Raw genomic sequence first — 11,058 nt, 5'->3', positions numbered from 1 at the left:
CTCGTACTTCACTTTAAACGAACACTAGCTGTCCCAAACTCTGTCAGGGGCCCTTTCTACTATACATGTAGTTAGGTCAGGTCCGACGAATACGTCAGCACTGTTTTGAGTCGAGCTATTTCTGCAAGTCATAAGTCACATGATGCTGACAGAATTACTGCATCATTGGTAATGTGCCATCACAGGTGTTCGCTCTACAGGAGACGTTTATGACGAATGCGTGATCGGCTCCGCTGGCATAGGCGATAGGTTTAGGTCGGCTCGGTCGGGCCTGCAAAGATAAAGAAATCGCATTTCTGATTTCGTCGAACGAGGGTATCAAGGTACGCCAGTTATCATGTTACTGTATATCTAGACGTTTGCGAAACCATGTAAGGACAAAGATTGAGTACTTTACCTCAAGTGGAAAATCATTTATCTCATCGTAGACTGGTAGAGCAGTGAGATGTGAGGAAAATATTTTTCATGCGTCAGCTCTCATCGAGCGTAGATGATAAATATGATCAAAGCGTTTAATCAATAACTTCGCCGTCTTGCCTGTAATTGTGTCTAATAGACGCAAATGGTGCAAGCAGGTGTTTCTAATAAGAACATTCCGTATTCATTTATTTTCAGTAATAAAGCATGCATACATAGAAATGTGACGATGGTGTACGATATTACACGACAATATTACAGAGAAAACAAAGTTATTAACTGAAGGGAATTAAACCTTCTCTCAAAACTAACTCTGGGAAAGTACTTACAGTGTTTCGTATTTTCTTTCTTTAAACTGCAATTGGCACGCAAGCACACAATGCACCACATTTACAATACACAAGATCTTTGTCTGAAAACACATCATACCCTTTCGTGCTGATCTCACATCAATGCAAAACTGAATAGAATAGGACAGAACAGAACAAAATCATTATTGATAATGAAGGAAAGTTCACAGAGTTGCCGTTATAGTTAAAAGCAAAATACTACTTCCCTGAAAACCGATACTAGAATTTAACTTCATCCTCAAACTTTACAGAGTATATATTTCGTAGATCTCATTGGGCTGATGCTATGAAAATTATTTGAAAAGACAAGGAAATGTAAGAACAGGAGCAGTAATTCCCATGATTCCAAAATATTCTGATTGTTCAAAAATACTTGTAATGTCTCGGCATTTCGTATCTTGTTGCGACAGTAGATCATTTTTTGACGATTGTTGATACACGCACAGTTTATCATAGCAGAAACATTGCCATCAGCAGAGAGAGGTGGGGGAGGGGTGACCAATATGAGGCCCAAATTTCACTTTTTCATCTTCTTTTTGAAAATGAAAGGTTCAAATTTTCACCAAACTTGGCAGGTATTTTTGCTGGGATGATTTTGTACAAGTATAGGCACCATGCCCTACTTGCCCCCGAATAAGTATATCCTTGAATTACTTTAAAGCAAAAAATGTTCTTCTATGACACCAGAAATATTCTGAGTAAATACAATGTATAGGCACCCCTACATTTAGTAGAAGCACAATTATGACAGATTCAGAGGTGGTCCCCTTGGGCCCGGGACCATATTTGGGGCCACTTTTACATTTTGATCTTCTTCTAAAAACGCATCGTCAAATTTTCTACAAACTTGGCAGGTATTATTGCTAATGTTCATTCATTCATTCATTCATTCATTCATTCATTTCCACAGGGTAAATAAAAATACATGCAAACATTACAATGAGCGCAACTTACAGAAAAATACATATAGTCACCACGTCCTCCTAATGGAGGTCTCCATACCAAGGGGTTGCTAGGTCTATATACCTCCTCACCCATACAAAGCTCCCCATATTTGCCGTACGTTCTTCTTAGGTAATAGTCGGTAAGAATGTGTGGAAGGAAGACTTGTGATGCTCAGATGAGCGCGAGACCCCCTGGTCTCTTATTCGTAATGAGCAGACCCATCCTCGAATTCTTGTTGTCATGGAGGAGGATGTAATGCTTTAATGACTCTTAACCGACAAAAATACGGCGAAATAATTTGCAGGAGACCAAAGTTCCATACAAAATCGTTGAAGTCGAAAATAATTTCAATGGCCTCACCAGCGCGCATATTATTACAATGTATATCATACATTTCAGTTTACTGGGATCTTGTAGAAGTGCGAGAATACAAAAGGACTGCAGCAGCTGCACTAAGTCAACACATTTATCCGGTAATGTACTAGAATTCCAAGACGGGGTTCTAGCTCATTGATTCTACATGTAGCGTGCTAAAAGGCGGAACAAAGAGCATTATTGATTACCTGCTGGTGTTTCTATTGAGTAAAGAAACCTTACATAGATACACGCTTTCTTCAACTCTCAACACAATACATGGAATGGAGCGAAGATGTTAATGTTCATTCTTGTTATGTCTTCCTATTGTTCCTATTATTATACATCAAGGTACCATGCTTTTGTGGTTTGGCGCGCTCCTAGTTATGCTGTCAGTGCATTTGAATTATATCATTGGTGATACCATGGAGTTGTCACAATTAACTCCCTGGTGATACGTTTGTAAGCCACCAACACTAACAGACGTCTGTCTATACCAGAATATTACCCGGGTAACCATTGAACACTATGAGTAAACTGCAATTAAAAGTCCTATATTCATTTTGAAGTAAAACTCCTAATACTTAAGCACCGAATACAGAATAGGTCCTACTACATGTAACCTATGTATACTAATTAGCATTCTATTTCGTAAATACGTGAATGTCAATATCTAATACTTTTAATGCAGAATTCAGAACTGCGCATTTCGCTAGGTTTTGTCTTTCTTAGTCCAGTTTGTTTTAAACGGACGAACAAATTAAAAAAAACATAAAAGTATACAGTCTTGAACTCAAACTCTGAGTGCTAAATTGACACCAAATATTGAAACCAATGAAAATGAAATAGGTACTGTCTTCCGTAATGATAGTTTCGGTTGGTTTTTCTTTGCTTTTTTTTTTCTTCATATTTTACGGTTCCAATCTCAATACCACGAATAAGCAAACACACACACGCAAAAAAAAAAATGATAAGTTTGAAGTCAACGTCAATGACAACGACTCGACCAAGACAGTTGTTGTAAAAGTTATATTGTTTAGCAGGATCCCACCACAGAAGTTACTCGCCTATCAATTCTCTTCATTTCTGCATTAAAAGTCAATACATTCTGTATCGTTAAGTCCTGGAGTTATAGTGAATTCTGCTGTTGTCGTGCATGCTTGCTGTGTATAAATGACGTGCAATTCCTTTCTTCTATTTTATGAGTCTTAAATATATTCTACATCATGTTTGAGCCATTGTTTTCGTTGTCACTCTCACCCGCCATGACGAGATAAACATGCCAACTATATGACAACGATGAAGTCAAACGAAGTAATATTAAGTGAGTGACATCATAATATGACTATGATTATGCCTGGCATTTTGCAGATTCGTTAGAAATTTTGCATGTCAGATCTCAATATGATTATCCTATACTATAATACTCGAAGTTGTTGTTGTTGTCGCGGCCTTATGTATTTCCTGTTTTATTCCGGCGTTGCTGGATTGTCTATCTCCTCCCGAGCCGTCGGCTCCGGGCAGCTGCGACCGGTGCCGTCGGCCGCAGGAGAGTATCCTGCATCGAATGGCGCGGGTTTCGTCCCCTCTCCGCCTCCATGTCGACGTCGAGGACGAAAAAGAAAAATTAATTAGCAACATGCATAATGCATTTTTGTGCGTGACGAAAGAGCCAAGCGTTTTAATATTCACCAATCCTGCGCTGGACTCCTACTTTCTCGATAGTGCATCATTTATCTGGCAGAGACAGTGGGATACTAAAGATGATGGGTGCAGCGAAATCTTTGACATCTTCCGGCGGACACGCAGGCACGCACACAATGTACTCTCGGGTGGGCACGGTACGCCAGTGTGTGGCCTGCGCCTGTGTGTATGTATTGACGATGGTTACATGAAACACTATCTGCTTTCGCGTGATGGGACTCTCATATCGTATAATACACGGCGCGCGCGATCATACAAGGGCATTTACGTACAGTGACGTTCGCCATTGGCATTGGCGTGCCCTAATGAAAACAACGAATGCTGTTATTTTATTGTATTTTGCACAACTGCAGGATACTATACATATGCATTGATCAGATGCAGCTCAGGTACGTCATTTAGTTTACTCTCAAGCGGGTATCATTGTACTCAGACTGTTTAGGACGGCTAAATATCCACTTAAATTTTGTCCTTGCCGATCGTATCCTTCCATATCAGATTACACGCGCCGCTGTCCATTCATTTACTGTAGGGCTGCTGTAAACATGAATATTCATAAGATGAGCGGACGTAGAGGAAACCCTCGCTTTGCCGACCGCTTCTTTTTTTTTGAATTTCCAGGTGGAAATAAAATGGGTAATTCTATGGTCCATCACACCAAGTTTTGTTGATAAAAATAAAAAAGAGGGAGCAAATGAAGACAAAAATATTCTTCTTTCTCCCATAACGAGGGAAAAGAGTTAAAGAAAAAATACGAGGCCCTGAGATGCATGGATTCCAGCAGGTGCCTACTTATTAAACCTAATGACTATAATATGATCTCCCCCTCCACAAATAATAGTGGAGATTATAGTGGTAATATAATAACGATAATGATAATAATAATAATAATAATAATGATAATAACAATAATGATAATAATGATGATAAAATGTACCTGTGTCTGAAGCAGATAAACGGGTGGTTCTATGATCTATCAAACCAAGGTTTGGTGATAAAAACTAAAAGAAGAGAGCAGTATAGTGAAGACGAAAATATTGTATTTCTCTCAGCACAATAGCAACAAAAACACAACTGGGGTAGTCCTGCTCAGCACAAGATTGAGTATGTTAGTGCAGTGAAGCAGTTTTTGACAGTTTGCGCAGGACTGTCTTCAGAAAAGCTTTTTATCAAGAGCAGAAAAATGGGGGAAAGAGATTTTTACAATTCTTAACAAATTAACATTTCTGCCTCCCTATGTTGATCATCCCTATATTATGACTCTACTCTCTCCTCTCCCCTAATGGTGCCTCGCTCGGGTGACTACATTTGACTACATTTGTTTGACCAATATTGCAATTTTATGTAGCATTAAATCCTTGAGTTTTTACCTTGAAAATTATAAACTATTTTGTTCATTCCGTAGATTTTATTATAATCTCGACATACTGAATTTCGCATGTGTTTCGTAATCTTTCGTAATTAGCATGTTGCACTAAACGCTTACATTATTTCTTTGGAACCTACATCCTACAAGCATTGCTTTTTAGTAGGTTCCTCATATTTACACATCATTGTATTACATGTCCTTATACATTTGTGAAATTATGTCTAAAATTGACTGTTGTGTTAAACATATTTTACTTCAAAATCAAATGGAATATGTAACCTGAATATGAAATGTGAAATTTGGAACATGATTAAAAAAAATAATAATAATTATACAAATGTTAGTAATAATAAAAATGATAATAACAATAACAATATTACACTGTAATAATGATAATAAGAGAATAGGCCAATACAAATTAATGGGGAGGGGTGCTATAATCCATAACTAAGAGTGGGCGGAAGAGACGCAAACAGGTACTGGATTGTTTTAATGTTTAAAAATAAATATCAATGATAACGAAGCTATTTGAAATAAGTAACCTTGAGAGTAACCTTGACATGACGGACAAAAAGATTCACTATCCTTGACCGATAAACTTTTTTTCTGAATTCCCTTGAGTCATCCCCATGTCAATGAATTATATAAAATAGCAATGAAACCGAATGACTATGATCTCCCCTCCCTGAAAATAATAATAATGGTAATAATCATAATCATAATCATAATCAATGATTATAATGATAGTAAAAACAATAAACAGTATCAATGAGATAAACAGGCGGTTCTAAATCCATCAACCCAAGTTTTGATTATGAAAACAGAAATGAGGGAGCAAATGAAGACAAAAATAATCTTTGTGTATTTCTTCTGTCATAACGTGGTTGAAGAAATATTAAAGAAAGAATACGAAGCCCTGAGACCCGTAGATTTCCACGGGTTTCTTATACTTATAAAGCCTAATGACTACATGATCACAATAATAATATAACAGTAGGAGCATAATAATGATAACAATATGATAATAATAATGATGATGTTTAGTCTGAAGTATATAAACGGATGGTTCTCTGATACATCGAACCAAGTTTTGGAGATTAAAAACAAAAAGGAGGGAGCGATTGAAGACGAAAATATTATATTTTTTTCTCATAACGTGGGAAAAGAAATAGGAATGAAAAAAAAAAATGCGATGCCTTGAGACCAGCCGCGGATTCGCTCGGGTGCCTGCATGGATGCAAGAACAGGGGGTATAATTAATATCAAAGTCATACAGTGTCAATAGCATCTCCCCGTTCAGACGGGAAGAATCTGTGGGCAGAACTTTCGGAGAATCTCATCAAGCGTTTTTTGGTGATTTTTCCCTGAATGTTTGTTTGTTTGTGTTCTGCGAGGGTGAAAATGTGTGTGAGGGCATGGTGGTCATGAGTAGAAGAGAGCACAAGTAACTGTTCTTTTTATTTCATCAATAAAAATGTGTAAAATCGTATATATGAGAGGGAAAAAAAGAGTAAAACCCCTCAGACCCGTGGATTTCCACGGGTGCTGCTAGTCCTATACTATAATACTCGAAGTTGTTGTTGTTGTCGCGGCCTTATGTATTTCCTGTTTTATTTCGGCGTTGCTGGTTTCTCTATCTCCTCCCGAGCCGTCGGCTCCGGGCAGTTGCGACCGGTGCCGTCGGCCGCAGGAGAGTATCCTACATCGAATGGCGCGGGTTTCGTCCCCTCTCCGCCTCCGTGTCGACGTCGAGGACGAAAAAGAAAAATTAATTAGCTACATGCATAATGCATTTTTGTGCGTGACGAAAGAGCCGAGCGTTTCAATATTCACCGATCCTGCGCTGGCCTCCTGCTTTCTCGATCTTACATCTTTTAGCTTGCAGAGACACTGGGGGATACTAAAGATGATGGTGCAGCGAAATCTCTGACATCTTCCGGCGGACGCGCACGCACACACACAATGTACCTCGCAGAACTCTATACACACTCTACACTGTGTGTATAGTTCGGTGATGTACCTTTGCCTCCGCCTGTTACGTGTACTGAATGTATTGACGATGGTTACACGAATCTGTGTGTGCGTGATATGGACTACAAGGGCATTTACGTACAGTTCGCCATTATTGGCGTCCCCAAATGAAAACAACGAACGTTGTTATGTAATTGTATTTTGCACAACTGCAGAATACTATATGCAGCTCAGGTACGTCATTTAGTTGGCAAAATCGTGAAATAGGCCCCACCGCAGTGCGCGTGCACCCGTGCGATGCTATGCTGTGGAAATCGGCCCCACCGCCGTATGTATCTCGCGTAAACCCCGTTTGGTGGGGCCGTATTCACGAGTATTATACTGTGGAAGAAAGCCCCACCGCCGTGCTTATCTACCGATGAACGCCACACGGTGGGGCTGAATTCACGAGTATAAACAGGCGAGCCGCCGTAGTATTTATACGGATACGCAGTGGTGGGGCCTATTTCACGAGTACGTATGCCATTTAGTTTGCTCGCCGTTTGCTCTCAAGTCCGGTGTCATTGTACGCAGACTGTTTAGGACGCGGCTAAATATATTTGCCGATCGTACCCTTCCTATCAGATTACACGCGCAGCTGTGTCCATTCGTTTACTGCAGAGCTGCTGTAATCATACATATTCATAAGATGAGCGGACGTAGAGGAAAACCTCACTTTGCCGACCGCCTATTTTTAAAATTGCAAGTGGAAATAGAATGCGTGGTTCTATGGTCTATCAAACCAAGTTTTGGTGACAAAAAAAAGAGGGAGCAAATGAAGACGAATGCAGTGATGTATATATTCTTCTTTCTTCCATAACATGGGAAAAATATTAAAGAAAAAAAAATACGAGGTCGTGAGAACCTACTCCGGCATGCCCCTACTCCCACGGGTGCCTATTAAACCTGATGACTATGATCTCCCCCTCCCCAAATAATAACAACGATGATAATAATAATAATAATAATAATAATAATGATAATGATAATGATAATAATGATATAATAATAACAATAATAGGAGCAATAATTGTAGGCCTAATATTAATTATGATAATGTACAATCTGAAGCAGATGTAGTTCTATATCTGAATATGATATATCAAGCCAAGTTTTGGTGATTAAAAACAAAAAGGAGGGAGCAAAATTATGAAGACGAAAATATCTTATTTTTCTCTCATAACGTGGGGAAAAGAAACATGAAAAAAAACACAAAACAAACCAAGGCCTTGAGACCAGCCGTGGATTCCCGCGGCTGCCCGCGTGGATGCAAGAGCAAGGGGTAATCAAAGTCATAGTGTTAATATCTTCCCGTTTCGACGGGAACAACCTGTGGGCAGAACTTTCGGGGAATCTCATTTGCGTTTTTGGTAATTTTTCCCTGAATGTTTTTGTTTTTTGCCCTGCGGAGGTGGAAATGTGTGTGTGCGTGAGGGGGGGGGGGAGGGGTGAGGGGCAACAAGACAACTGTCGGACTTCAACGGGTGCAAATAACCCCTCGGAACTCAAGTTCTATAATTAAAGCAAGTAGTGGCGGGAATGATCCCTACCAATGGACCGGATCGCCTGGCATATACTTCAAAAATGTATTATAAAATTTCTGAGAAGGGTGGTCATTTAGAAGACAGCACAATTAACGAAAGAATGAGAAGACTTTTCTTTTTATTTCTTCAATAAAAATGTGCAAAATCGTATTATGAGAGAAAAAAATAAAACCCCTCAGACCCGTGGATTTCCACGGGTGCTGCTAGTCCTATACTATAATACTCGAAGTTGTTGTTGTTGTCGCGGCCTTATGTATTTCCTGTTTTATTTCGGCGTTGCTGGTTTCTCTATCTCCTCCCGAGCCGTCGGCTCCGGGCAGTTGCGACCGGTGCCGTCGGCCGCAGGAGAGTATCCTACATCGAATGGCGCGGGTTTCGTCCCCTCTCCGCCTCCGTGTCGACGTCGAGGACGAAAAAGAAAAATTAATTAGCTACATGCATAATGCATTTTTGTGCGTGACGAAAGAGCCGAGCGTTTCAATATTCACGGAACCTGCGCTGGCCTCCTGCTTTCTCGATCTTCCATCTTTTAGCTTGCAGAGACACTGGGGGATACTAAAGATGATGGTGCAGCGAAATCTCTGACATTTTCCGGCGGACGCGCACGCACACACACAATGTACCTCGCAGAACTCTATACACACTCTACACTGTGTGTATATAGTTCTGTGATGTACCTTTGCCTCCGCCTGTTACGTGTACTGAATGTATTGACGATGGTTACACGAATCTGTGTACGTGTGTGCGTGATATGGACTACAAGGGCATTTACGTACAGTTCGCCATTATTGGCGTCCCCAAATGAAAACAACGAACGGTGGTTATGTAATTGTATTTTGCACAACTGCAGAATACTATATGCAGCTCAGGTACGTCATAAAAGTAGTTTGCTCGCCGTTTGCTCTCAAGTCCGGTGTCATTGTACGCAGACTGTTTAGGACGCGGCTAAATATATTTGCCGATCTTACCCTTACATATCAGATTACACGCGCAGCTGTGTCCATTCGTTTCCACAGAGCTGCTGTAATCATACATATTCATAAGATGAGCGGACGTAGAGGAAAACCTCGCTTTGCCGACCGCCTATTTTTAAAATTGCAAGTGGAAATAGAATGTGTGGTTCTATGGTCTATCAAACCAAGTTTTGGTGACAAAAAAAAAGAGGGAGCAAATGAAGACGAATGCAGTGATGTATATATTCTTCTTTCTACCATAACATGGGAAAAATATTAAAGAAAAAAAAATACGAGGTCGTGAGAACCTACTCCCACGGGTGCCTATTAAACCTGATGACTATGATCTCCCCCTCCCCAAATAATAACAATGATAATAATGATAATAATAATAATAATAACAATAATAATAATAATGATAAGGATAACGATAATAATGATATAATAATAACAATAATAGGAGCAATAATATAGGCCTAATATTAATTATGATAATGTACAATCTGAAGCAGATGTAGTTCTATATTGATATGATATATCAAGCCAAGTTTTGGTGATTAAAACAAAGAGGGAGCAAAATTATGAAGACGAAAATATCTTATTTTTCTCTCATAACGTGGGGAAAAGAAACATGAAAAAAAACACACACACAAAACAAACCGAGGCCTTGAGACCAGCCGTGGATTCCCGCGGGTGCCCGCGTGGATGCAAGAGCAGGGGGTAATCAAAGTCATAGTGTTAATATCTTCCCGTTTCGACGGGAACAACCTGTGGGCAGAACTTTCGGGGAATCTCATTTGCGTTTTTGGTAATTTTTCCCTGAATGTTTTTGTTTTTTGCCCTGCGGAGGTGGAAATGTGTGTGTGCGTGAGGGGGGAGGGGTGAGGGGCAACAAGACAACTGTTGGACTTCAACGGGTGCAAATAACCCCTCGAAACTCAAGTTCTATAATAAAAGCAAGTAGTGGCGGGAATGATCCCTACCAATGGACCGGATCGCCTGGCATATACTACAAAAATGTATTATAAAATTTCTGGGAAGGGTGGTCATTTAGAAGACAGCACAATTAACGAAAGAATGAGAAGACTTTTCTTTTTATTTCTTCAATAAAAATGTGCAAAATCGTATTATGAGAAAAAAAAAAATAAAACCCCTCAGACCCGTGGATTTCCACGGGTGCTGCTAGTCTCTCTATAATACCCGAAGAGACTACACATTCTCATGAGCCATAAGTTTTCTCGAAAAACTCTCCGCACAAATACATCGTACATTGTATTTGTAAAGATTTTTTAGTTTACTACTCGGATTACACTCTGGATCTAATCGGATGACAACCCGCTCGTCGTCAAGGGAAGCCTGACGAGGCCTAGGTCATGCACGATGACCCTTTTCTTTCTTTCCTCGGTTGGAAG

Source organism: Diadema antillarum, unplaced genomic scaffold, assembly GCF_040938485.1.
Source record: "Diadema antillarum isolate AM-2024a unplaced genomic scaffold, OU_Dant_1.0 seq00000304_RagTag, whole genome shotgun sequence".
Taxonomy (NCBI): Eukaryota; Metazoa; Echinodermata; class Echinoidea; order Diadematoida; family Diadematidae; genus Diadema; species Diadema antillarum.
Note: the sequence above shows the minus strand (reverse complement) of the source record.